At 33.6% G+C, this 26,753-nt stretch overlaps 2 long non-coding RNA genes across 2 annotated transcripts; both read right to left on the minus strand.

Annotated features, from left to right (window-relative positions):
• Window positions 1-3,301: 3,301 nt before the first annotated feature.
• Window positions 3,302-3,936, minus strand: LOC133202152 (uncharacterized). Its single transcript, XR_009723212.1, has 3 exons — window positions 3,795-3,936; window positions 3,604-3,672; window positions 3,302-3,434 (listed from the first exon to the last, which is right to left on the minus strand). It is a non-coding gene; the product is annotated as an uncharacterized LOC133202152 (long non-coding RNA).
• A 495-nt stretch (window positions 3,937-4,431) lies between these two features.
• On the minus strand, window positions 4,432-5,429 carry LOC133202151 (uncharacterized). Its single transcript, XR_009723211.1, has 4 exons — window positions 5,328-5,429; window positions 4,975-5,148; window positions 4,692-4,837; window positions 4,432-4,493 (listed from the first exon to the last, which is right to left on the minus strand). It is a non-coding gene; the product is annotated as an uncharacterized LOC133202151 (long non-coding RNA).
• Between the last annotated feature and the right edge of the window lie 21,324 nt (window positions 5,430-26,753).

Raw genomic sequence — 26,753 nt, forward strand, 5'->3', positions numbered from 1 at the left:
AGACAAAAATCCAGGAAAAAACTTGTACATGAAAGTTTTCTCATTTTCAGTATTTTTCTCACTACTGCATAATTATTACAGCGAGGAGTATTCGCTTGTAATGGTGTTCCAATAGCGTACACATCGCACTATAATGTTTTACGCCATCACCGTTCCCGGTTTTAAATTTTAGTCACGGTCTATGGGGGATAATGGGGGATAATAAAAACGCTTGATCAGTGAAGCGCTTGACGTCAACAATGGTGAAATATTGTATCGTTCCGCTTTGCGTCGTTTTGGGGGACACAGATTTCCCTCAGATTCAAATTTAAGATTAAAATGGAGAGTTGCAATACAGAGGATGGATCAGAAGACAAAAAAAAATCTATGGAATCCTGGAAAGGAGGACATTGTGTGCCATGCACACTTCACCGAGCATGACTTCAAAGACAAAGAGTCAAGTTAGCATCTCTAGACTCGTTGAATATAATTCAGCATTTATTTTAATTCGAATTCTGGTTGAATCATTTAAAGATTTCCCTTATTCAATAATTTTGTGTTGTATTCGTTTGCATAAATTAAATTACTTTAGGCAATGCCAGTTTTAAAGCCTTTTGAATTTTATCCCTTCTTTGTAATATACTGCATGTATCTTTAAGAAATGCACATCTATGACAGGTGAACGAAGTCGACCTAAACATGGAGCTTTCCCTTATGTGTTTGATTTTAAGAGCATGGGTACCCAGACTTTCCAACAAGAGACAGAAAGATCAAAGCGGAAGAGGCTGCGAGGCTACACTCAACAGACTGTTCAAGACACTCCTTTTACCACAGAGGTACAGATGGATGAAATGGCTGTACATGAAGTCGTCCTGGAACAGGCACCTTCTGAAACATCATATGAGCCAGAATATCTACGAGCTGAGTGTGCAACAGCTGAAAAGGAAGTTCAATGTGACATTCCTACACTGGGCAAATTTTCAAATGAAGGAATGAAGCTTGATAGTAAGATGATTTCCTATTACACTGGCTTAAATGGCTATGAGCATTTCATGCTCATCTTTAACATTCTAGGACCAGAAGCTTTTGATTTGAATTATAAATGTGCTTTGTTAAGCCCACAAGACCATTTTTTTTTAACTTTGATTAAACTCCGACAAACAAAAGAAGATGTGGAGCTTGCTATGCATTTTAAGGTTTGTGAATCAACTGTTTCAAAGATTATAACAACTTGGATCAACTTTTTGTATTTTTAATTTAAGGAGCTAGAGGAACAATTCTGATCCTCAAAAGATATCATTAAGGAACACATGCCAACCTATTTTGCTAAAAAGTTCCCTAATACACGCATCATATTGCATGCCATCGAACAACCGATCCACAAACCCTCAACTCTTGAAGCTCAGTCCAAAACATGGTCCTCCTATAAGCACAAAAATACCCTTAAAACCATGGTTGGTATAACTCCCAATGGAGCAGTATCTTATATATCTTCTGCTTATGGGGGATCCGCATCAGACTGACAAATTATTGAAAGGTCTTCCTTTGTAAATGAAGCTAAATTTGATGCTGGTGACAGCATAATGGCAGACCGTGGAATATTAATTCAAGATTTATTTGCAAATCAAAATGTTTCTTTTAACACCCCTACTCTTCTAAAGGGTAAGAGTCAGCTTAGCCCCGAAGACATAGTAAGAGATAGAAGAGTTGCTTCTAAACGCATTCATGTTGAGAGAGTGATTGGTCTTGCCAAGAGGTTTAGGATTTTGAAACACGAGCTACCAATGTCGAAAGTTCCCTTAGCTTCCAGAATTGTGTACATCTGTTTTATTTTGTCCAATTTCAGAAATTGTATTGTTGATAAAAGCGCCTGATCTAAGGCAATATGGAATATACAGTAAAGCATGCTTATGGTGACAGGGACGTACGATTTTGCTTCTTTATGAATGTAATTTGGTATATCTGTTAAGTTCAAAATATTTTTTAAAGCCATGAAGAATAAACTAGGGGTACTGTGAGCACTGATCTCACTAAATGATACCCCCCACCCCCCGTATGATTTTAATGGCAAAGTCCATGTTTTGCCCTGGGAGACCCAAAATAAGTGTCAGATCAAAAAGTAAAATAGGTGCACAGTGCCACTACATAACAAAGATACTGTGAAAGTCTCATTAAATTTCATTCAGTGGTAAAAGAGGAGTTAGAGATAAGAGAAGGTACCCAAAAGCGGATGGACGTACAGACGGACGGACATCTCGATCACAATATACCCTCCCACTTTTCAGGGGGGGGGGGGGTATAAAAAGACTTATGTAAGCAGCAATTCATTATAAGTCATTATATGTCATAATGTGGTAAATTTGTCTTGTGCATACAATGAATCTCAAGAGAGTTTTTTCAGCACATTTCAACTTAACAAGTAGTTTCAAAATGTTCATATTCCTGACATTTTGTGTGCGTGTCTTGAAAAAATGAAATAAAAGTCTTGGTCAAAAAAAGGGAGTCAGATTTGTTTGAAAATATTTTTTATGCAACAAATATATCATTTTTACTCTAGAGTGTGCTATTAACAATTAATAAAACATTACTTCTGAGAAGCATTTATGAGAATATTGATGAGAATTTTATATCATTTTACATGTAGGTGTTGTTTTTGAAAATGATCAGGAAGCCTTTAACATTCTCTGACACTCAAGCACATTATACATAATTTTCAGCATTTCACAATCAATGATAAAAATCTATAGGGTACAATACCATAAATTTCCAGTAGCTACAAAAGAATATTATGTATGGCAGGATGTATGCCAATTAAAAAAATATGGCATTAGTTTAATTTACAGTAAAGATGATAAAAAAGGTCGGAAGTGCTGTATATAAAACAACTCTAATTTTGGTCGATTTCAATTTTCTGAACAAAGTCATCCTTTAAAGTAAAAACTATAAAATAACAGTACTTTCTCTTCGAAATATACAGCTGACCTTGTATTTGAAAAAAATACTTTGAATTGTGTTTCAGAACAATCTCACCCTTGGAATTAAATTCAAGGAAACTAAAATGCTTTCCAGGAAATATCTTTTCATGTCTGCTACTATATGGACACTTGACTTCAATCAAAGAATCATCCGATACTAAACCATCAGGTGAAGCACCTAAATAAGGCTTTTGTACACATACAAACAAACCACAACTCTTCACGTTTAGGCCAGATTTAGTTTCAAACCTACTTATAGCTTTGTTTTCATAAACTCTACCATGTGAGGTGGCGAAAAGAAACTGCTGAACTACTAATATGTGACTGACATAACTTAGTCCTGCTTCTCCTATGTATGGCTAAACAAATGTCACCAAATCTAGAAGAGGTCAATCGCCATTTACGCTCTTCAAACCAAGACTTTGATGATGACTGGCCTCTTGTTCTCTCTTCAATTGCAGCTGCTTCTCTTTCTGTAACCTATCGAACCATTAACAAAATGTTTCAGACAAAGCAAATTTTCTTTTGAAAAAAGACAACATTGGATTTTAATGACTTTGTGTATGATAAAACTTCAGACTTCATAGCAGTTCAAGACTTTCATGAAAATAAAAACAATGCCATTTTGGGTAATGAGTAAATGACTTACTTGTGAAGCACTGTCTATTCAGTACTCAGTGATAGGCTTCTCAAGGTTATCGTGATCTAATGTAGCTGTCTATCAAATAAAAACATGTAAATTTGAGATTAAAACATCTTAATTTTTTTCATGTTAAATGTTTTATAGAACTAACAATATGTTAATTGAATAAAAATCAAAATAGATTGTAATGCATGTACCTGCATATCTGCTTTGGAATGAAGATATCGATAGGTCAAATTTTCTGACGTCATAGAACAGTAGTTAAATACTAAGTTTCTGGTTCTATCTGGAAATCCAGTACTGTTCCTGTATTTCACTGGTCTGGGGTCTGCAAATATATCCTCCGTCAGCCCTCTTTTCATTGGCAGCTATTCAGCTTTCACTGGTGAACCTGCAGTGTAAAATGTACTTTTTTATATGGAATTTCACTGATTGGCTGAGTAATTTTGAGGAGCAAAAAAAAAAAAAAAAAAAAAAAAAAAAAAAAAAAAAACCACTGAATTCATACACTGTTCATTATTTAGACTTTTCCACTAAACATTGTATTTTAAACATTATATTTCTAATGTGGATAAAAAAAAGATGAAAGTACACTTGTTTACATATTTTCATCCACCTTTTGTAACATTCTTGTAAAGTACTGCTTAATGTACTTTAACTAATACTTACATGTACCCATTGTAACTGTACCGTGGTTTATGAAAGACTTGAATTGTGAGTTTTCAGTGCAGGACTTTTCGATATACATCTCATCTCCTGACACAAACTTTGAGAGCATGAGAGCAACTGCTGCAACATGTTTGCAGGTATGAGGTCCACGGCCAGTAGGGCACTCAGTGTGAGTTGAGGATATCACCAGTAACTTTATCAAGTTTTAACTTGAAAGTGTAAGATTCCTGGTAATGTAGATTATATGGCAAGTGTTTTATATATATGTACATTGTGGTCTTGAAAAACATGTTGTGCCTCAGAGGAACTTAAATCATGTTTTGGACAGACCTTTGAATTTGACTGTTAAATGTAAATTTTATATGTTTGCAAAGTAATATATCAGTAGTTCTTTTGGTAACTTACTACTAAATTCAACATTTTACCTTATTTTTCATGGATGCTCCAACAATACCTTACAGGTACATATCACTTTCTTCAAACAGAAAGGAAACTGCTTGAATTCGTCTACTTTCCACCAGGTTTCGGCCTTTTTCAATCGCCTTTACGTCCCCAGAACATTGTTTGTCACCTGTATAATAATAACTGACTAAATGAATCCAATACATTTTGTAGTTTTTGGATTACATGTATCAACAGATCAAATGATGTTAATATTCTGAGTTCTTACTAATTATTACTACTAAGTATCAAAATTTAATAAATTACCGGCCAATCTGTGTACAAAATACAGATCAATTTGTTCCAAACAGAGTTGTGGAATAAGCTCTCAGTGGATCTCTTAGTTGTCGGAATCCTTTTGAAGTCCCTTAAACTTCCTAGGGTGTAGGTATCAAGATTGGGTCACTTTCAAAATTTCTGTTTCTGTCGTATGCTCTTAACCTAGTTCACCATGTAAGTAGTACACTTAAATAACACATAATATTCATTTACAACAACTCGAAAACGATAACTGTATAGGTTGGACTAAGCTCGATATGTTTACATTGACAACGCAACTGAACAGCTGAATAAAAGTTTTCATTCGTGATACATGTAAATAATTACTGTATGCCATGTACCTCTCTATTAAGTCTGCCTTTCTGCCTTTCGTCTTTGCTCCTCTGAATATTAGTTCTTTTTTTTAATTTTTCAACAGGCCAAAATTCTATTGCCTTGTCAAAATCAAAAGACGCGCTTCTAGAATCCATATTTTCAAGCGTTTTAAAGATAAAGCGCTTGCGTCATACCCCTTATTTAACATAACAGAGAAAACCAAAACCGCTGATGGCGTAAACAATTCATCAAATTTCGGCGAACTGCACTGTGATCATCTCGAGGAACAGCTTCACAAATTCTTGTAGTTTCTGGTGTAATAGTGTTAGGTATTCCTGATGTAATATCCATATTTACCGGTGAATAGTCTGTTCGTTCATGGAACAATTTTAATAAAAGAGCACAGTTCGCAAATAAAACATATAAAAAATAATCCAGGTTTTCGGAATAAATATTTTACCGGAGTATGTGTTTTAATTCTACATCCATACGCTAGGCACATATAGAAATGGCTCACACTTCCCTTTTCCCATCTTACAACAGTTTCTGGCAATTTTCACTTTTTAAGAACTTGCAAAAATTTTGGAACTCTTGGTGCAAATAGAAATTTTCCACTCTCTCAAAGACTTAATTCTCAAAATCGTCGTAGTCGTAAATGTAAGACAGTTTTGGTGAATGCATATTTTCTATATTTCCCATGTTAGACACACAAGTCACAATGATTGATTGTATATTGTTTTACGTCCCATTCGAGAATTTTTCACTCATACAGAGACGTCACCATATACCGGTGAAGGGCTTCAAATTTTGACCTTTACTCGGCACTCAGGGCCATTGAGCAGTGAGGGATCTTTATCGTGCCAACGCCTGCCGTGACACGAGGCCTCGGTTTTTAAGGTCTCATTCGAAGGACCCGCAACTTTCACTTCAAAGTACCGAGCGCATGGCGAAGGAACAGTTGCTACCTATTTTTATCGACTTAGGTCATTCGCGGCCGAGATTCGAACTCACGGAGCGAGCGCTCTACCGACTGAGCTACCGTGAACGGTCAAGTCACAATGAAATAGAGTTTATATCACATATTATATAAAGGAATCTATCCTTCCGCTGCCACGAATTTTATTGCCGACCGAATGGTCGTATTCATATTTGGTCCTCACTATTAAAAGTCTATATTTTGTTAGCGTAAAACCCTTCCTAACATCTTGAAATGAGAATCAGGTTCTGCAGTTTATTTACGCATATCACAGTTATATACAATCACTAAATTAACGGCAAGATGATTCATGTAACAAACATTCTGAGAGTATTGCATTAGCAATACTAGTCCCCTACCAGCAAGTTTAATCTGGTTCCCGTTAAAAATTGAAAATGCCATAATTCCGTCAAAAATCAATGAAGCGGAACGAAATGCAAACTTTTTCTATAACTCATCAAGGTACATGTATAGTAACATACCAAAAATCAGCTCAATATCTGCAAGCGTTTAGAAAAAAAAATTACGGAAAACCACGAGAAATTGAAAAGGTCGCAATTCCGTCAAAAATCATTGAAGCGGAACGAAATACAAACTTGATCTGTAACTCATCAAGATACACTCACATACCAAACATTAGCTCAATAGCTGCCATCGTTTAGAAAAAAAGGTGCGGAAAACCACGTGGGACAGACTGACAGACAGACGGAGGGACAGACAGCTAGACAAACGGATGGACAGACTCAGAGGAAACCTATAGTCCCCTCCGGTTTCACCAGTAGGGGACTTATAATCACAATATAATCCTATAATTCAAATAATAAGAGCGTAGTTAACAATCCAATTGCAAAATCAAAGTCCTGTCTAACACAGTTTCAGCGCAGTATGTACATGTATACTATGGATCCGCTTCTGACAAAAAAAAAAAAAGCTTATATTTTGGATCCCTATGCAATTAAATATATAATTTAATATAGCAATCAGCATCCGATACATAGCTTAGGCATGTGGGTTAATTAAGATGTACATTAAAGATTAGGATATACAAAGTGTCAAAATATCATCAATTTATGAATTAATTAAGATAGCATATTTAAAACTATTACACAATACACTCCTAGACTACATATAGCTCAAGTTTACAGTTATATTACAAATGATTCCCTTTCTTTTTAGTGCATAATTTATCATTATATCCTCTAACCAATAAACTATTCTTCCTGAAAGACAAAGTGGTCTTCTTGATTCTGGCAACAAATTTTCTACATTTCATTCAGTAGAGAAAATTTTTTGTGTGACTTTAAGGAGGGATTAATATTTTTCTTTACTCATCATAACTGTACAATTTCAAATAGAAATGGTAAACTGTGTTTAAAATCCAACAGAGACTATAATTTGGCGAAACTACGGGGAATGAAAATATCTCCTTTTTTGCCTGTCAAAATCACTTAGAGAACAATACATTTAGTTAAATTTTTTAAACAATCAATGACTTCAAGAAATTTTGAAATGTTACTTAAATTAATAATAATGACTTAAACTTTTTAAAGATAGGAAATTGATAATAATTTTCTGAAAAATTAAAATCTTGTTAGCAATTTGAAAGCTTCCAATCTAAAAATAGATTTGAGCAAAAATCAGTAAAAAGTGTTTTTCTTGCTTACTAAACGGTCAAAGCTTTTGTTTTTGTATCATTTTTTATATTTGTATGAATACTTTACCATGTGTCAAAATAAAAAAAAAATATTTGTATATAAGAAGTATATTAAAATAACTTATATATCTTTAAAAAATAAGAAACACAGAGAAAATTTGGATTAGCCAATATCTTTTTAAATTAAATCATGTCAATTAATTTGGTAGAATCATTTGATAGACCCGATGTGGTAACATCTTTTTGTGCAAAATAAAAAACATTTTATCTTTTAAAATTGAAGTAGGCATCACATGGGTAGCAACAGTAATTTTTTTACTCTAAATGTCAAAGAAAAAGATAATGACCTTGACCTGACCTTGCTTCTAAAATAAAACGGTCAAATTTAATCTAATTGATAATGTCACTAATAATAAACCTAATAATAAACCTAATGAGGAGATTGGAAAAGTGCTGTTAAAGGCTTCTTTGAAAAGATATTTGTATTGAGGTATAGTAAGACTGAAAGAATGGTACTGTTTATCAGCAATTCCATATTTCATTTTTATGGTTGGTTTATAAGCACGGGTTATGTCCGATTATGCTAACATAGGCATTCATTTAAGATTTTTATTTACATGACACAGCCGGACTTTCGGTCTATTATATAGCTCTCCACTGTAAAAACATGTTCTGTATAAAACTAAAGTGTATCAATGCAGTTTTCCACAAATGTATCTTGAGTAACAGGACTCTTACCATTTAGGAATAAAACGTACAAAAGTCTTCCCCCGGACTTGTTTCAGTGCGTATTTTTTTTTTCACATAATTTCAACTTCGGCGTTCCAAAACTCACTATTGCTTTTGACTTTCGACTCAAAAATGAATCTGAGTTACATTGCCATGTACAATCTTATTTATTTTCCATGAGTTAAAATTTGCGAATATATTGAGTTACGGTGGGGTTACAACTACTCCGGCGCCATTTTGTTTTTTACGAGAAAATATGGGGCACCCAAAACTTAACTTCTCTTGAGTTTTAATCGTTCCCACAAAATTGATTAAAACACCTGACGAATTAATGCCAGCAAACTCTGTAACATCGTCCACTATTCTCCTGTGATTGTCAACTTTGTCATTTTCTCACATCTAGGTCCTTTTTACGCAATAATTTGAGCGAGTTTCGATAATAACATGCTATGTTTGACACACTCTTAAACTATCTCAGAACTATAGGAACCCCTGAATATAACTCCATATAATAGACTGTAGTCTATGTAAACATTCTCCCAACTGGCATTTGTGTCCGTTGGTGTGCATCCGAGTAATGAGCAAAAGTTGACTTTAATTTTTTTTAAAAATTTGATGAAATTGTGCCTCTTATTTCGTCATTTTTATGGTCAGTATGCTAAACACACGGGATTCTGACGTCATTTTCGGAGTTATTACGTCATAAAAATTACGAAGTGACGTAACAGTCAATGTATATTTTCTGATCTTTCCAATGAAAGATGAAATATCAAACTCAATAATTTCCGCTAAACGGTTAATATTGTTTTAAGCAGTTCTCAGAACCCCTCGTAACTGCATCTGTTTTAAAATTACTTAATAAAATCAGTGAATATATTCTAATAGTTTCATCATTTCTATTACCTCACCTGCTAAATAAAACATCTTGGAGGATCAACCTATCGACTTCCTTTAACACTAGATCCACCATGTACAAATCAGCGAGTATTGAAATGTTCGCTAAAGTTTTGTTCCTCTCTTGACAAACATCGTACGCTGTGTGCCATGACGATTCGGGTAAATGAACTGTGTACCTACACTTTGGATCAAATTCTGAAAAAAATAGGACACCTTTCATGCTATTTAATTCTGAAATAATTATAAAGTAGGAATATATATTGAAAATGGATCATCTCAAATCCGTAATACAGTGTTGGACCTCGGAAAATGACGTCGAACAAATATACTAATTGTCAAATGATTTTGAATAAAAATATCATTATATGAATCTTAATCATATCTAGAAATCAACTACAAAATAAATCTTTCTATAAGTTTAATTATGCTGTGGCCTCTAAGAATAGATGTCAGGTGTTACTGAAACGATCCGAGAAAAGTTATTCCGGTACAAGCGGTATTTTAGTCATGTTTTCGCTAGATGGCGTTGTTGGTTACATAGGGTATAAATACAAGTGAAGCGGCAGAGCTGTGTTAATTGCGAAGGTGATGCTGAAGTGGCAACACAAGCGGCGGACCATTAATGACCAGAGGTAACTTTTAGTTAATGATAATAAATAAATATTTAAAGCTTTAGACGTAACTGAATAAGTCTTTCCTGGCTTTAGATACTGTCTGTTATTAAGAAAGTGACTGTGGGAGCCAGTAAGAGCAGTAAAGAGCCGAACTGTAGGAACTGCGCTGTAAGAGCCAGTATTAAAGAAAAGAGCTGTAGGAGCCGGTATTCAACGAACCGAGCTGTAAGAGCCGGAATTCAACGAGCCGAGCAGTAAGAGCCGGTAACCATAAGAGCCGAGCTGTAAGAGCCGGTAACCATAAGAGCAGAGCTGTATGAGCCAGTAACCATAAGAGCCGAGCTATAAGATCCGGTAACCATAAGAGCCGAGCTGTAAGAGCCGGTAACCAAAAGAGCCGAGCTATAAGAGCCGGTAACCATAAAAGCCGAGCTGTAAGAGCCGGTAACCAAAAGAGCCGAGCTGTAAGAGCCGGTAACCATAAGAGTCTAGCTGTAAGAGCCGGTAACCATAAGAGCCGAGCTGTAAGAGCCGGTAACCATAAGAGCCGAGCTGTATGAGCCGGTAACCATAAGAGCCGAGCTGTAAGAGCCGGTAACCATAAGAGCCGAGCTATAAGAGCCGGTAACCAAAAGAGCCGAGCTGTATGAGCCGGTAACCATAAGAGCCGAGCTGTAAGAGCCGGTAACCATAAAAGCCGAGCTGTAAGAGCCGATCGCTCAAGAGCCAGCATAACTTTGATTTATTGATATAATTGATTTAAGACAGATAGTCTCAACATTTTTCTGTATATATTGCTTGATCATATATTTGTATATTTTAAACCTGCCAGGTCCTCAGAAAGTTAACTGGGGGAATTCAGCCGCCTCTGCTATTTATAATTACATTATTAGGTTTCACACTACATTACTAAACTATGTTTAACTTATAGATTGAAACATTACGCATGTGGGAACATTGAATCCGATCAAATTAGACCAAATATTTTATCATATTGTAGCACTATCAAGGATTTCTGCAGTTACAATAAAAAAAAACATGAAAAAATAAAACATAAAGCTTAATTAAGAGTTTTATTTAAGCGTAAGAATATGGTCATGTTATTTTAAATCACTATATGTCAAAGGTCAAGGTTATAAATAAAAGCATTCAACAATACACATTTATGTGATAACTTAAGTCCTACGAAAATCATATTTCCTACGAAACTGGAGTACCCACAGCGTAGGTTTCAAATCCTTGTCGCCATCGTCCAAATCCTGGTCTTCAAGGTTTAAATCCTGGTCTCCATGGGGCATAAACGGGTTTTATACTAATTAACTCTCGTACTTTAAAGAGAGGAAAACTAATTCTAACGCATGTAATTGGGTTTATATAACTCAGACAAAAATCAAAATATGTCGTCTGTGGACAATTTGTCGGATATTATACTAACTTCTAAAATATTAACTTATGACGTGTGATATACTGTTAAGTAAATTTGTGGACATTTTAGAGCCTAGCATAAAAAAATAGAGTATTATATATACATCTGTTAAGCCAACTTTTATAACTTTGTGTTGCAAATTAACTTAAGTAATTAAGTAATACTTTAATGATATGCACATGATATTCAGTCTTTTTTTTAAATTCTATGTGGCCTAGATAAGTTCGGATATTAGCTACCTTAACATTTGACTGGTCGAATCCCACTGTGGGACGTGGAGATAGGTCCTTCGGATGAGACCTACAAACCGAGGTCCCGTGTAGCAGTATGTGCGAGCACGAAAAGGATCCCTCGCTGCTCATTGGCCCTGAGTGCCGAGCATAGCTCTCCACCGGCAAGTTGTTGCGTCTCCATATGAGAGAACAATTCTCGAGAGGGACGATAAACAACAAACAAACAAACGTTTGACTGGTGTGGGATGTTTTTAAGGACGTCAAAATGTATTTTAAAAAGTCATCTGTATCTTGAAAGAAAAGACAAGAGGCCTAATTTTCTTAAAAAAAATACAAATAATGAAATAAAGATGTTATATTCTAGAAGATGTATGTTTTTTTAAATTACAATTTGCTCGGTTAATTTTTTAATGTATAATTCTGATGTTAATCTAACAGTTTCAAGTTCGAATGTTTCAAATAGTTATTCAATAATTAAAATTTGGATTTTTTTTATAAATACGGAGAAAATTACTTACCTTTCAAGCAGAAAACCCGATGTAGCAACGGGAAAATGAGGATAAAATCATAGATGGTGAACTTCATCTGAAACCGATGAATTTATTTATGAACACTTAAAAGAGAACATTGATAACAAAGGTATTAAGATTGGTTAATTAACGTTGTTATGGTAAAAATGTTCTATGCGAACCATCTATTCTTGCTTTTTCACTAAATCGGAGGTGATTAAAGAATAACCAAAACTACATGAACAATATGTTATGGTTCCAGCAGAAGAGGCTATTAACAGTATCGGCTTTGTTTGTAAGGCTCATTATAACTGTATTTTAGAATTTCGTTTTAATTTTATGTCTGGAAATCCAATTTTTACTCACAGTTCACTTTCTAAAGATTAAATCCTTCAAAATCACAATGCAGTGTTTAACACTTTTAAAATTCCAGTCAACCAATGTGAGTTCTATTTACCCTCCCCATACTGGATTTCTAAACTACATAAAAATCCTTTAAAACAGAGATAGGCCTAAACTGCCGGGTCTAGCAAATGCTTTACCAAGCCCTTACTCCTTACAAAAATATTTACTCCTTTAAAGGTAAACTTCATACGCTCTATGATACAGCATATTCTAGTATATATTTTTATATTAACTAATATCAAAACTTACACTTTTTGTACACAGTATGCAACCATTCCTCAGGATTAATTAGGCTTCTGGTTTAATAAGCAACTTCTTCTTCAATAAGAATTGAAATTTTCGTATCTTCTGAATGGTAATCAACAAAATAACTTTGTTAAGAATTACTCTGATTCTACACAAAAGTACTCTGAAGTTGATATTTCAATAAAAATGGAACTCGTAGATTTACTTACCTTGTCCTTGGTCATTTGCAAAATTATTTTGTTAAAAAACATTCTGATTGTACACACAACTACTCTAAAATTAACATTAAAAAGATGGTTTAGTTTCTGATTGACAATATCTATGTGGTTTTGGAGACCAGATCTTCCAACAATCTATTGAAATTTCTATGGGTACCAATTGCGCCCCGTTATTAAACGACCTTTTTTGCATTCATATGAAGCAGAATTTGTCCAAAATCTTATACGTGAAAAGAAGAAAACACTTGCTGTGGCCTTCAACTCGACATTTAGATATATCGACAAGCTATAGTCTATTAACAATGGTTATTTACATTCTTATGTCGATACGATATATCCCGGTGAGCTTGAGATAAAAGATACCACAGAGTCTGACACATTTGTTTCATATTTGGATATTTCACTTGAAAAAGACGTTAATGGTAATCTAACAACCAAGTTTTATGATAAACGTAATGACTTTAATTTTTCAATCGTCAACTTCCCTTACTTATGCAGCAATATACCTTCATCACCTGCATACGGGGTTTATATCTCTCAGTTGATTCGATACGCAAGAGCATGCTCTACGTATGTACAATTTCTAAAACGAGGTAAATTATTGACAAACAAGCTGATGAAAGAAGAATATCAGCAGTCTCGTTTGAAGTCATCATTTCGTAAGTTCTATGGTCGATACAATGACCTTGTCAGCAAATACAATTTATCATTGAGTCAAATGCTGACTAACATTTTTCATGCTATTTTTGTTAGGCCATTATTTACACACTGAATTGTCGACAGATTTATCCGTTATTTCCCGATCATGACAAGGAGCACACGGCGAGTGTGACGGGTCGGCAGGGGATGCTCACTCCTCCATGGCACCAATTCCCACTTCTGATGTTTTCGAGGTCTGTGTTTGCGTTCTTATTTTGTATTGTTTAATGGACTTTTGAGCTAGAATACTGTTTGCTATCTCCATATAATTTCATTAAAAGGATTCTGGAGTTCCTCATTGAAAACCTTCATGTAATCTTCGAAGACCAGTACCGTTCACGGTAGCTCAGTCGGTAGAGCACTCGCTCCGTGATCGGAAGGTCATGAGTTCGAATCTCGGCCGCGAATGACCTAAGTCGATAAAAAAAAAAAATAGGTAGCAACTGTTCCTTCGCCATGCGCTCGGCACTTTAAAGTGAAAGTTGCGGGTCCTTCGGATGAGACCTCAAAAACCGAGGTCCCGTGTCACGGCAGGCGTTGGCACGATAAAGATCCCTCACTGCTCAATGGTGAAGCCCTTAACCTTTATATGGTGACGTCTCTATATGAGTGAAAAATTCTCGAATGGGACGTAAAACAACAAACAATCTACCAATCAACAAAAATTCTTACTACTAAGATTAAAATTTGACAACTCTGTTATTTCTTTGTTTAAAAAAGAAAATTATTATTTCAGAATAATAATTCACAATATACTGTAATGAAATACAAATATAAGATTTTTTATAACCTACAACAATTTAGTTACATATAGAAGAAATGGAAATTTTTAATCTTAATCGTAAGACTTTTTGTGAAAAGGGGTACTGGTCTTCCAACAAACTGTTGGAATTCTGATGGGCAATAAGTGTGCTCCTTTTACAGACGACGTTTTACCAATTAACAATAGTTACTTCCATTCATATGTCTTCTCGATATATCCCAGTGAACTAGAAATAAAGTACACTAAAGAGTCTGTCACAACTGTTTCATATTTGGATGTTTTGCTGACTATAGACGATAAAGGCCAACTAACAACTAAATTGTATGACAAACGAGATGACTTCAGCTTTTCTATCGCTTACTTTAATTAAACAAATTCAGAATCATTCAAAACATAATATAAACTTAATCTTGTCGTTTTTGGGTGATATAGATAGCTAAGTATTTAGCACGGGGGTTAAATACCAAACCCATGACGTCATAACTATTGATCAAATATTTGCTAAGTGAAGTTAAACGTGACGAGAATTCATGTAAACAAATATATGAAATGGGAGTTTCAAAGCATATACCGTGAATGTTATGTGTGATTCATAAGGAATTAAAGATTAAGAATCAGGTACGCTGATATATTCTTATCATGTTTTCTTAAAATGAACACAGGCAGTGCTTTGAAAGCCCGATCAGCCTTTCTTCTGTCGTTCTATAACAACAAAGATGCAAAAGTTCAACACTACGCCGCATACTTTGAAACAATTTTTTTGTTTGTATCGAAAGCTTGTATTCTATAATACTTGGAAAGTGCTGCTAGAATCGTGTGGTTAACATGAATTGATAACAATTCCTTGATCGTATGTATAAAATGTAAAAATTTTGGTAAGGTTTCATGTGAAACTTTGGAATATTTTTTTCTGTGTGGGGAGAGTAGGGTTCTAGCAGCACTTTTCATGGCCCAGTGATGTTTTTACATAATAATCTTCAATAAAAGAAATGAATTAGCTCCGGGGTAGTGTTGAACTTTTCACTTTTTCATTAAGGCAATTTTTCTATTTATAGACGTCACGTGATGACGTCGTAGTGGAGTGCTTCATTTAGCCTAAGACTCCGTGACGTCTATACAAGGGATAATAATAATAAATGTTTTATCTAAGACTTTTCCGATTTATCAATGTTACATTTTACCAAAAAAAGTCTAAATTCGCCGAAATATAGACTGGGTACTGAATTAACATACCTGCGTTAATATCAATTAGTAACAGATTGGGATGTATTTATAGACAAACTATACTTGTATTGTAGTCTTTACTTGTAAGATGGATAAAAAAATGTTGATATTTTTTTTGTAAATGAGGCAAGGCAGTTTACGCATGGTAGCTGTGTTTTCAACCAATCTACTCAGACAGGAAAACTAACGAAAGTTTCCATTTTTGACGAAGAATTGATGACAGATATGGTGATTTTGGCTATGGAAGTTTTATATATCGACGGCGTTTTATCAATTAACAATAGTTACTTCTATTCATATGGTGACTCGATATATCTCAGTAGACTTGAAATAAAAGACATTCCAAAGTCTGCTACATCTGTTTCACATTTAGATGCTTTACTGAATTAGATGATAAAGGCCAACTAGCAACTGAATTGTATGACAAACGAGATTACTTCATACAACTTTCCAGCGACAATTTTCCTTATTTATGTAGTAATATTCCGCAATAACCTGCATACGATGTTAACGTCCACAAACTTATTTGATAGTCAAGAGCAAGCACTGATTACGATCATTGTTTAAACCGATTGATTGATTGATTGTATGTTGTTTTACGTCCCATTCGAGAATTTTTCACTCATATAGAAACGTCACCATATACCGGTGAAGGGCTTCAAATTTTGACCTTTACTCGGCACTCAGGGCCATTGAGCAGCGAGGGATCTTTATCGTGCCAACGCCTGCCGTGACACGGGGCCTCGATTTTTAAGGTCTCATCCGAGGGACCCGCAACTTTCACTTCAAAGTGCCGAGCGCATGGCGAAGGAACAGTTACTACCCATTTTTTATCGACTTAGGTCATTCGCGGCCGAGATTCGAACTACCGACCTCCCGATCACGGAGGGAGCGCTCTACCGACTGAGCTACCGTGAACGGTGGTTTAAACCGAAGCAGACTATTGACAGATACGTTGGTGTTACAGGGATTTCAACATACTCGTTTAAAGTCAGCATTTCGTAAATTATATAGTCTTTATAATGACCTTGTTAGCAAATATAACCTATCATCGGGTAGTATTTTGAATGTTTCATACCAATTGTTATGTCTTTGTTTTTATGCTAAAATTTGACTATTGAATGTTCCGTCTACTTGATCAATACACAGAACTCACTGCGGATGTGACCGGTCAACAGGGGAGGCTTATTCCTCCTAGGTACCTGATCCCACCTTTGGAATTTTTTTTTTTTTTTTTGGGGGGGGGGGGGGGTCCGTGTTTTATGCCCTGTTCACGGATTAGTATTGTGTAGATTTTTTAGATCGATCACTTTTTTTCAATATATCTTAAACTTGTAGTTGTTACAAAATATCTCAATCTTCCATATAGTAATTTTATCTTGAAATTAGTAGTGTCTCTACAGAGGAGTTCCTATAGCCTTTTGTAATCATTTTTGTTTTAGCCTATATACAATACGTATTACACACGCCTGTTAAAGAACAAAGTATAGGAACTCTTCAAATGGGAAATATAACAATTATTACTTCATGGAAGTCAGCAGAACAAAAAATGAGTGCTTGTTTTTGTGTGTTTTTATTTGTTTGTTTGTTTTTGTTTTTGATTGATTGTTTGTTTGTTTTTGATTGTTTTTTTTTATTTGTTATTTTGTTTTTGTTTTTTGTTTTTGCTTCATTTTTTGATTGACCTAATTACAGAAAAAAGAAATGCAGTCTTAATAGTAATAGTGGGTAATTTAAATGTTAAAATAACATATTTGAAGCGATCGCAAAAGCCCTCTAGATGTATATCAATAGGTTAATTCGGACGGAGTTGAGTGTGAATTTCAAAACATGAATTATGGACCATCTTGAGATTTGGCGAAAGTATCGGTCCAAATATTTAGTTAAGTCGAATCTCAGAAGATATTAATCAAGACATAAACCCCTCACTGGCGAGATATACTTATCCGTGTAATCCCTTCGATAGTCTCTGTCTTTTAATAAAGGGTTAAATGGCACTAAGCTTTGTAATGAATTACTCAGGGTAAATAAGCGTACGTTTTTGCATTATCAACATATTTCATTTGGTTGATGATTTTTCTACTCATTTATCAATCGAATATTTTTTTTTTTCTTTTCAACGATCGCGCGACTTACAGATAAATATTTTATATACATAGAGGCATGTAAATGTATTTTTATTGTTTTGGGGCCAATAATTTTTATTTTACTTATATCGAGAAAATAGCTCCTAAATTGTGAATTTAATTATATTCAATGAGCAATTTTAAATATGAAGAATACACCATTACAGATGTTTCCGTCGCCCACGTGGCGCTGTGGTTAGAGCGTCTGCTCTAGAGTTGCAGAGTAAGGAGTTGATCCTTACGTCGCGGGTTCGAATCCCACTGTGGGACGTGGAGACCGGTCTTTCGGATGAGACCGTATAAACCGAGGTCCCATGTCGCAGTAGGTGCTGGCACGTAAAAGATCCCTCACTGCTCAATGGCCGTAAGTGCCGAGTATAGGATACAATTTGCAGCTCTCCACCGGCAAGTGGTGGTATCTCCATATGAGTGAAAAATTCTCGAGAGGGACGGTAAACAACAAACAAACAAACAAAAAAGCCCCAGATTTTCCACGCTTAAATATCTATTAATTAAAAATAATAGCCCTTATATAATGATATCGATGCATAATGAGTTTTTGTGTCATCTGCATAGCAGAGCGACAATTATGGCTCACTTTGCCCGACCTCTGTCTGTCTGTAGTACTCTATAATCTTGAGAATGGTTAGAATTTCCGATTTGATATTTTCTTCACGTATTGCCTGACACTATGGCTACTAGGTAAATTACTAGGGTTACTGACTTTGTGACGTTTGATCTTGACTTTGACCTTCTTTCAGTGTACACGATAGTGCCAATATATGTATATATTTTTTTTTATCTTTGAACAATAACTCTGTGTTATTTAGCATGTGTATTATTTTTCATAAGGCATGAAAAATACCAATGTTACAGTGACTCTCTACTAAACGTTATCCTAACAAAAATGTACTATAGTTAATAATAATACTTTACGCTGTGATTTTTTTTTATTTTCAGTTAAATCTTTTAAAAAATTCAATAATAATGATGTAAAATTTGGAAATAATATCTGATCATAGAAATAGAAATATATATTCATTTTAATATAAAAAATTCATGTATGAGTTGGAGAACATGAAATATATCAGATAGAAATTGATTAATTATAGTTAAAATTTTGGTAATTTTAATATAGTAAAAACTATGATACTTTTACAAACTTTAGTTAACTAAAGTAAACATTATTGAACAATAGTATTTTTCTAAGGATAACCTTTGACCTACTTTTCAAAAATACTCCAAACAATTAATTTCAATTTTATGCCTTCTGAATTTTGAGACACGGGGCTTAGCTAACTAACATACATACGAATATATACATTACATGCGAGTTTATCAGCTCATGACAGTCACTTATAAACTGAACTTTAATAAATACTACAAAAACATCAGAATCGGTAAACAGAAATGAGTCATGTCTCAGATATAGTTGTAGACTGACAATCGTAGTAAAAGCGGACCGGAGTCTCTTTCTAGAATCAAACACGTATGAATAAAATAAATAATAATTTATATTTTCAATTTCATTATTTATTTAAGTTTTGGGGGTTGAGGAACAATATTTCTATTTGATTGTCACTTTCTATAAAATTAAGGCTACTCTATCGCTGTCTCATTTGCCGTAAATATATTTGCAGGCAAATGATTGGATAGCTGACCAGTCTTACATTTATTCATAATAATGCTATAGCATAAAATGATGCCATAATAGGCATGCGTTGCTAGGAACGTTCTAGATATAAACAATGTATGCCTTTTATCTGTTGATTTTTTCCTCTGTGTGAACTATTCTATAATGGTAATTTGTGAATAATATATTAACTTAACAGACACTTTAGCTTTATATTATTTTTTTCATTCTATCGTGTTCCCAGAAATTATTGAGAGTTTTTTATGATCCATTTATCTAAATTGTTGGATTAATAACATACAATGTAATTTAATGTTATTGTTTTATTTAATGGTAATATCCCACACTTTCCAATGAACCATGCAGTGTTCATGGGTAGCCCCCCCCCCCACCCCCCATTTGTTTGATATACTTCCTGTTGTCTACTGATGTTCAAAATTACTGCTATCAAAAAGCCTAGTATTTAAGCTATGTATTAGTAAGGGATTGTTAAATATGGTGATATATCTGAAATACCGAGTATTTCACTGTCTAATTTGTATGTGATACAAATATTAAACAAGAAGAGAAATTCAGTTTCGGAAAAGGGCTTGTAGGCCTCGTAAACTAACATTCACAAATCAAGGATATTTGCTCAGTAAGAACAAACTAAATTTAAAATAATGGGGTTTCATTCTTAGCCCTAACAGCTCTTTCCCTCTGTCTAGTTCCTTTCCATTTTTCAAGATTTTGTCCCACCTGAATCAATAGTAGACAGTGGAATATTAAGTTTTTCTTTTTTTTTTCAGAAATGTCGCTTGCTTTGCAATTCTTTGAAAATAAACATTCTACAACAGGCTTTTTTTCAAAGGCACTCATTTTGAACATTAGCAATCGACCGGAAGTATACAAAGAAAACGGTAAGTTCTTCATAAAAACTACACATAAGAAAGTAGTAACTATTGTTATTTGACAAAAACTGATTTCAAAATTTAAATATTTTATTCTTAAAATATTTTGAAAAAAAACGTTTTACGAAAAAATTCTCAATAATTTCTGGGAACACGTACTATTTATGAACACATCTGTACAATTATGGGCTCGATCGATTTCTTGTGCATTAATGCTAGAAAATCAGACTTGCATAGCCTCATACTTTAAATAGTACAATTATTGTACTGAAATTGAAATATAATTTCTTTCTGTAAGAACTATTTACTTGATAATTTTTCAATGAAATTTACTTGAAATCCAAGATTTGAACCTGGAATAATTTTGTTTTATTTTCTCAATGCGCTTTCATTAAATCTTTCAGTGAAGTGAGTGGATCTAAATAAAAAAAAATTAAAGTAAAGTAAATAAATGAAAATTGTAAGTAAACTGCATAAGAATCTCATTCTAGATGCATTCCAAAATTTAAATACTCTTTATCTAGTCAATTTTAGCTATATATCTAAGAATACAAAAACGACTACAATTTCCTAGTCTAAAAAGAAAGCGCAACAAATTTCGCATGATTACCTAATACTTCGGTTAAAAAAAAAAATCAGAAGTAAACATTCAACAACAGATACTTTAACTCCATCCAGTTCATTGGTTTTTTTTCTCTTAACAAGTGCATATACTGCTTAATGACAATTTTGTAACATAAAAAAATTAGATATTTAAAGTGAAAAAAAAATATACCTACCACAACTGCAGAGTTAGTCAACTATGGTTTATAAAGGACACCACTCTGTACAAAGGAAATTATTGAATGTTTGACATTACAGAAAAAAGCAAGTAGTTATGCATGCCTATGTTGAATTCTTTTGTAGGCAGGGTTTACACAATACTTAGTAAAACAGAATGTAGGTAGCAAATGCATATCAATTATGTAGCATTAATTGATTTTTATTTTTCTGCCAGTTTTTCTCGAATTACAAGCATTTTTATTTTTATATCTGAATTCTGATCACAAGGTGTTTTCTTATGCATTATAAAAATCATAAAAGTTTCGAAGACAAGGACTTGAAAATGTTTGTTTAAAACAAATGCTTATTTAACAATAATTACTGGAATTACTTCTTTATCTATTTTACGACAATTGAATGAAAAGTGTTAATCGTTTTTAATTGAAATTTTAATTTTAAACTTCTTACTCTGGACACTTTGGCGGGAATCGGATTTGTTTGAATTCAGACGTAGGAGAAAAAATTTAGGTGTAGGAGAATACATGAACTTATATACTATTATAACCTTTTACCACAATTTTAGTCGTTTCTCTTCTAGTATTTTTTTTTTTTACAACAATGGCATTATAGCATCCAGACACATTTTAAAACTATTAAGAACCCATAACTCATTATTGCTAGTGTACCTGAATAATTGCTTGAATAATAATTGACCTTTCCAAAATGTGTTTATGTTTTATTTGATGTATAGAATGTAGTTGAAAATAAGAGATTTAAATATGTCCTAACCTTATCTAGGTAAACAATAATCAATAATTTCAATAGATTGTTGGAAGACCTGGTCGCCAAAAACCACATAGATATTGTCAATCAGAAACTCAAGCGTCTTTTTAATGTCAACTTCATAGCGTATATTCAAACAACATCTAAGTTTTTGTTCCTTGAAAAATCCGAGTTGCGCATTTCAGATTCTTTGAATTAAAACATCAATATATATATATATATATATATATATATATATATATATATATATATATATATATATATATATATATATATATATATATATATATATATATATAAGATTTGCAACGTAATTTCCTTTTTTTTTAATCTATCAACCGACCTCATTGAATAAAAAATTTAAATATTGCATCGTTAATTTAAAACCCATCTCTTACGGTACCGACCAGACACAACCTAACAGTAAGCGAACCCAGAGCGCACCCCGGGTTCGCTCTCTGGGTTCGCTTCGGGTTCGCTTTGGGTCCGCTAGTGCTGACCCCGAGCGAACCGGAGCGCACCCGTAGCGAACCCGCAGCGAACCCGCAGCGAACCAAGAGCGGACCCAGGTTGAACGCTGAAAGCGAACCCAAATTCAGTAGCGGTCCCAGAAAGCAAACGCGCGTTCGGTGTTGCGTAACAGAGCTGTCAATCAGGATTAGCGATTAACTCATCAGCGCGTCCACCAATCAACATGCCGAATAGGTCTGTCAATCAGGATAAGTGATAAAATGCGTTGACCATCAGCGCATCGACCAGTCAACATGCCAGTTTGTAATCTAAACATTGCACAAGCAAAGCGTGTGAATGTACAGTGTAAAAATATTATTAATATGATTTTTAACATGATTTTATATTTATATATTTTAATTCTCCAGACAACATGCACTATTTACACATCTATTTTCATTATTTTTATTTTTAAAATCTATTAATACATTATATATTTTTATTATACAGGTAGCATGTTACATGTATAGTTACATATTTATTTTCCTAATATTTTAAAAATCCATTTAATATATAAATATACATTGCGTAAATTTATCCGACAATAAGTACTTTAATTCATAATAGAAAAAAAGAAGATAATGATTATTATAACAATTGTTACTAAAAAGAAAAAGAAAAAGAAAAACTGATCTTCCACAAATTATAGAATTTTATTATTTCAAGATACAGTATAAGAACATGTACGTGCTTTAATTTAATTATTTTTTATTTATTATTCCAATTTACATGCATATTTTAATTTATTCAGATAAACATCGAAATTATCCATATGTACAGTATAAATGTGCATTATGTCAATACGTAAATTGGAGAAAAGAAATCTCATTTTTTTTAACTACTATATTTTTTTAATTAATCTTTTTTTAATAAATAGATTGATCTAAATACATTTATATAGGGAAAGATTATTTTGTCAATTCTAATTATCCTACATGTAGACCTTACTTTGTATGTTTTTGAATTTTTGTAACTACTTGCAAGTTAGTCCAAAAACAAAATGTTTATCACTTTCCTTTGCGTCGATATATATATACAGGTTTACATGTTCACGAACCTCCTACATGTACTACATGTAATTTTCAAAATACTTTATATGGATATAAAAAAAAATACTAGACGGATACGTTTTGTACTTGTGCATGAAAAGTACACGTAATTCCAACATAAGTAAATTGAACTTGCAAAGATACCTTATTTGAACTTTGTAATTGTCATAATTATTTAATTTTAACACTTTAATAATTATAGTTTCAAAGTGAAGCCAAGGTCATCACGTGTCGGTAATCATCCACCTGTTTCGAAGAAATTGCGGGTGCTACATGTAAGAGCAATTGCGGTGGGGTTTTTTTAATTGACACTTGCTAGCTGGATGTATACTGTCTCCATGGTGACGGTATACCTGAGTACATGTATATACTCCCCCTACATTCGATGCCCCTTAAGTTACATGTACCTCGTCTTGGCACGTTATCAATGAGAAATTCAATTATTATTCTTACTTTTTTTTATTTTTGAATTTGGAAACGTCATAGTTCTTTGGTACGTTGCATGAAGAGTACATGTTCATGTAATTTGCTGCCACCCGAATGCTGAAAATCAGTAAAATAATTTACGAGAGAGAGAGAGAGAGAGAGAGAGAGAACATTGTATATTATTTGAAATTGAAATCGCTACAACTGGCCCATAGAAAACAATTCGAGTACGGAGAGGGGTGGGGGCTCATCGAAATAAAACAATTTAAAAAAAACCATCGGGCGTTATTATCCTAATTTCATCTACTTAATCATGCGAGTTTACAGTAAATTCTTGTTTTGTTTGGTTTTTTTTTTTCTTGTTTTTATTTATTTTTAAACATTTAGAATTTTGTTTGTTACGTTTGCAGTATGTGCATGTATGTAGTGGGAAGGAGGGGGGGGGGGGGGGTCATGATCCAGTAAGGAACACAAATTATTCAAATGCTCATTTATTTGAAAACAACTTTAAAAAAAATAATATATTCTTATGAGTGGATCAGGTATTAGTTTTTGTTTGTTTGTTTAGGTTTTTTGATTGTTGTTGGTTTTTCTTATATATATATATATATATATATATATATATATATATATATATATATATATATATATATATATATATATATATATATATATATATATATATATATATATATAGTGATCAGGACACTGTCTGTCCTCCTGTTATCTCTGCTCGTCCATGATTATTGTAAATATGTATATATGTACCTCTTGTACCATTCAAATGTTTTTAAGAAAATAAATAAATGAATTTAATTTTATTCTGAAAATTGTATCAAAATGTTAATTTTTACATGTGTAAAAGTTATACTGTTTTGATCTTATCTGTAGATGTACACTGTGGTGATAGTTTATTATATTCAATGTTTACATTTTATTATAAGATTTGAAAAACAGTATATATATCCTACATACATGTACCTCGTATCTCGAGATTTGAATGCTTTGCAAGCCGGATGTAAATTTCCGTACACGCGGCTAAAGCTGGGGTAATTAACGTGAGGTTACAATGCAAAGTTTCTATATCAAAAAATAGCAAATAGTACGACGTTACGATGCATTCTAGAAAAATCTGCAATAATTTTAAACAACATTGATTGGACTTTGTTTTACAAAGAATTCATTTGGATACTTAAATTCGTTATCCACCGAAGGCCTCAGGGTGTATGGAATACATGTACAACCCAGGATAAATCTCCGTACACACTTGACTGGGCCTGGATAACTAATATTACAATTTGTCGGATCTTTTTTATATGAAGTTAGTTCATCTTTGCATATTATTATATGATTGATTAATTAATACCTCCTCAGTTTGCTGAGATTGAACACTGTAGAAAAAGTACTACGTAATGTTCCCATGCACGTGACCTTCCAGGTGAACATTTTTTTTAACACTGGACTAGAAATAGATTAAAAACCTCCAAATTAATACAAATAGTTCTGAAAAATTATTTCACTTCCACCCGACTATCATTCTCTTGTAAAACAATATTCCGGCGCATAGAATAGGGGACGTCCCCTCACCACGCTTTTTTCTTAACGTGAAATTTTACTTTTAATGCAGTATGAAATTTTTTTGAAAGGCTGGTTGCCACCCCTACTTTCTGATACAGTATATAGTCAAATCCCTTGTAGGTCAAGGACTCTAACACCACCCCCATCCCAACCCCCATCTCCCGAAAAAAAACGTGGAGTTTGGAGAGTTCGCTTTATGGTGGCGATTCAAAGATATACTAGTATTTCAGGTACGATATTATTTTCCTTTTACCCCCCCCCCTTTTAAAAATCGATGCTAAGTGCCTGAATTTTCTTTTTCTATATCGCAACGAAAATAGACTAAGGTATTCAACATTAATACAGCTGGTTATGTTTACTGAAAACCCACTTCAAACTTGAGAGGATTTCAACAAATGTAAACTATATATAATAATATGGCAGTGGTCGCTTAATGAGTTTGTATCACCTAACCATATAATAAAACAATTATTGCAATTTTTTAAGTTAATGTTATACATATATCACATGGCTTCGAGGGTGACATACCAGAATGTTTGCCCCAAGGTGACAGGAAAGTCCTGGAGTGTTATGTCACCCGATGTTATATAACATTTTTAAATTAAAAAATCGTCTGGAATTGATTAAGTTTAGACAAATAATCCAAAAATGCTTTCATGACGTTAAGAATTGCACTCCGTTGTTTACGTTTGCTTATCAACCGCGGTCATTAAATCTCGAAACCGAGCTACAAATGCGTAACATAAAGACACGTGAAAATGATCGAGAGGGTGTTATAACTGTTTCCGTCGGGCGATATAACTGTTTCCGGCGTGTGACATAACTGTTTCCGGTGTGATTCAGCATTCTTCAGGGTTTATAGTGAAACTTATTACATTTGTGATATAATGGGAAAACTTATTCAAAAATGTTATATAATGATTTAGCCACCTTCGAAGTTCAATATACATCTCTCCCTCCGTGCTCGATGATTATTGTATTCTTGGCTTAATTGTTGTATCGACCTTTAAAACAGCAGTAATTGTATAATGCCAACACTGTGCCTTTATGGTGTTATATCAGCTATTATACTGTGATTTTAAAACGCTATGTCGCAACCTAT

The sequence above is a fragment of the Saccostrea echinata genome, unplaced genomic scaffold (assembly GCF_033153115.1).
Source record: "Saccostrea echinata isolate AGI-Se365-2 ecotype Australia unplaced genomic scaffold, CSIRO_AGI_Sech_v1 ptg000046l, whole genome shotgun sequence".
Lineage (NCBI taxonomy): Eukaryota > Metazoa > Mollusca > Bivalvia > Ostreida > Ostreidae > Saccostrea > Saccostrea echinata.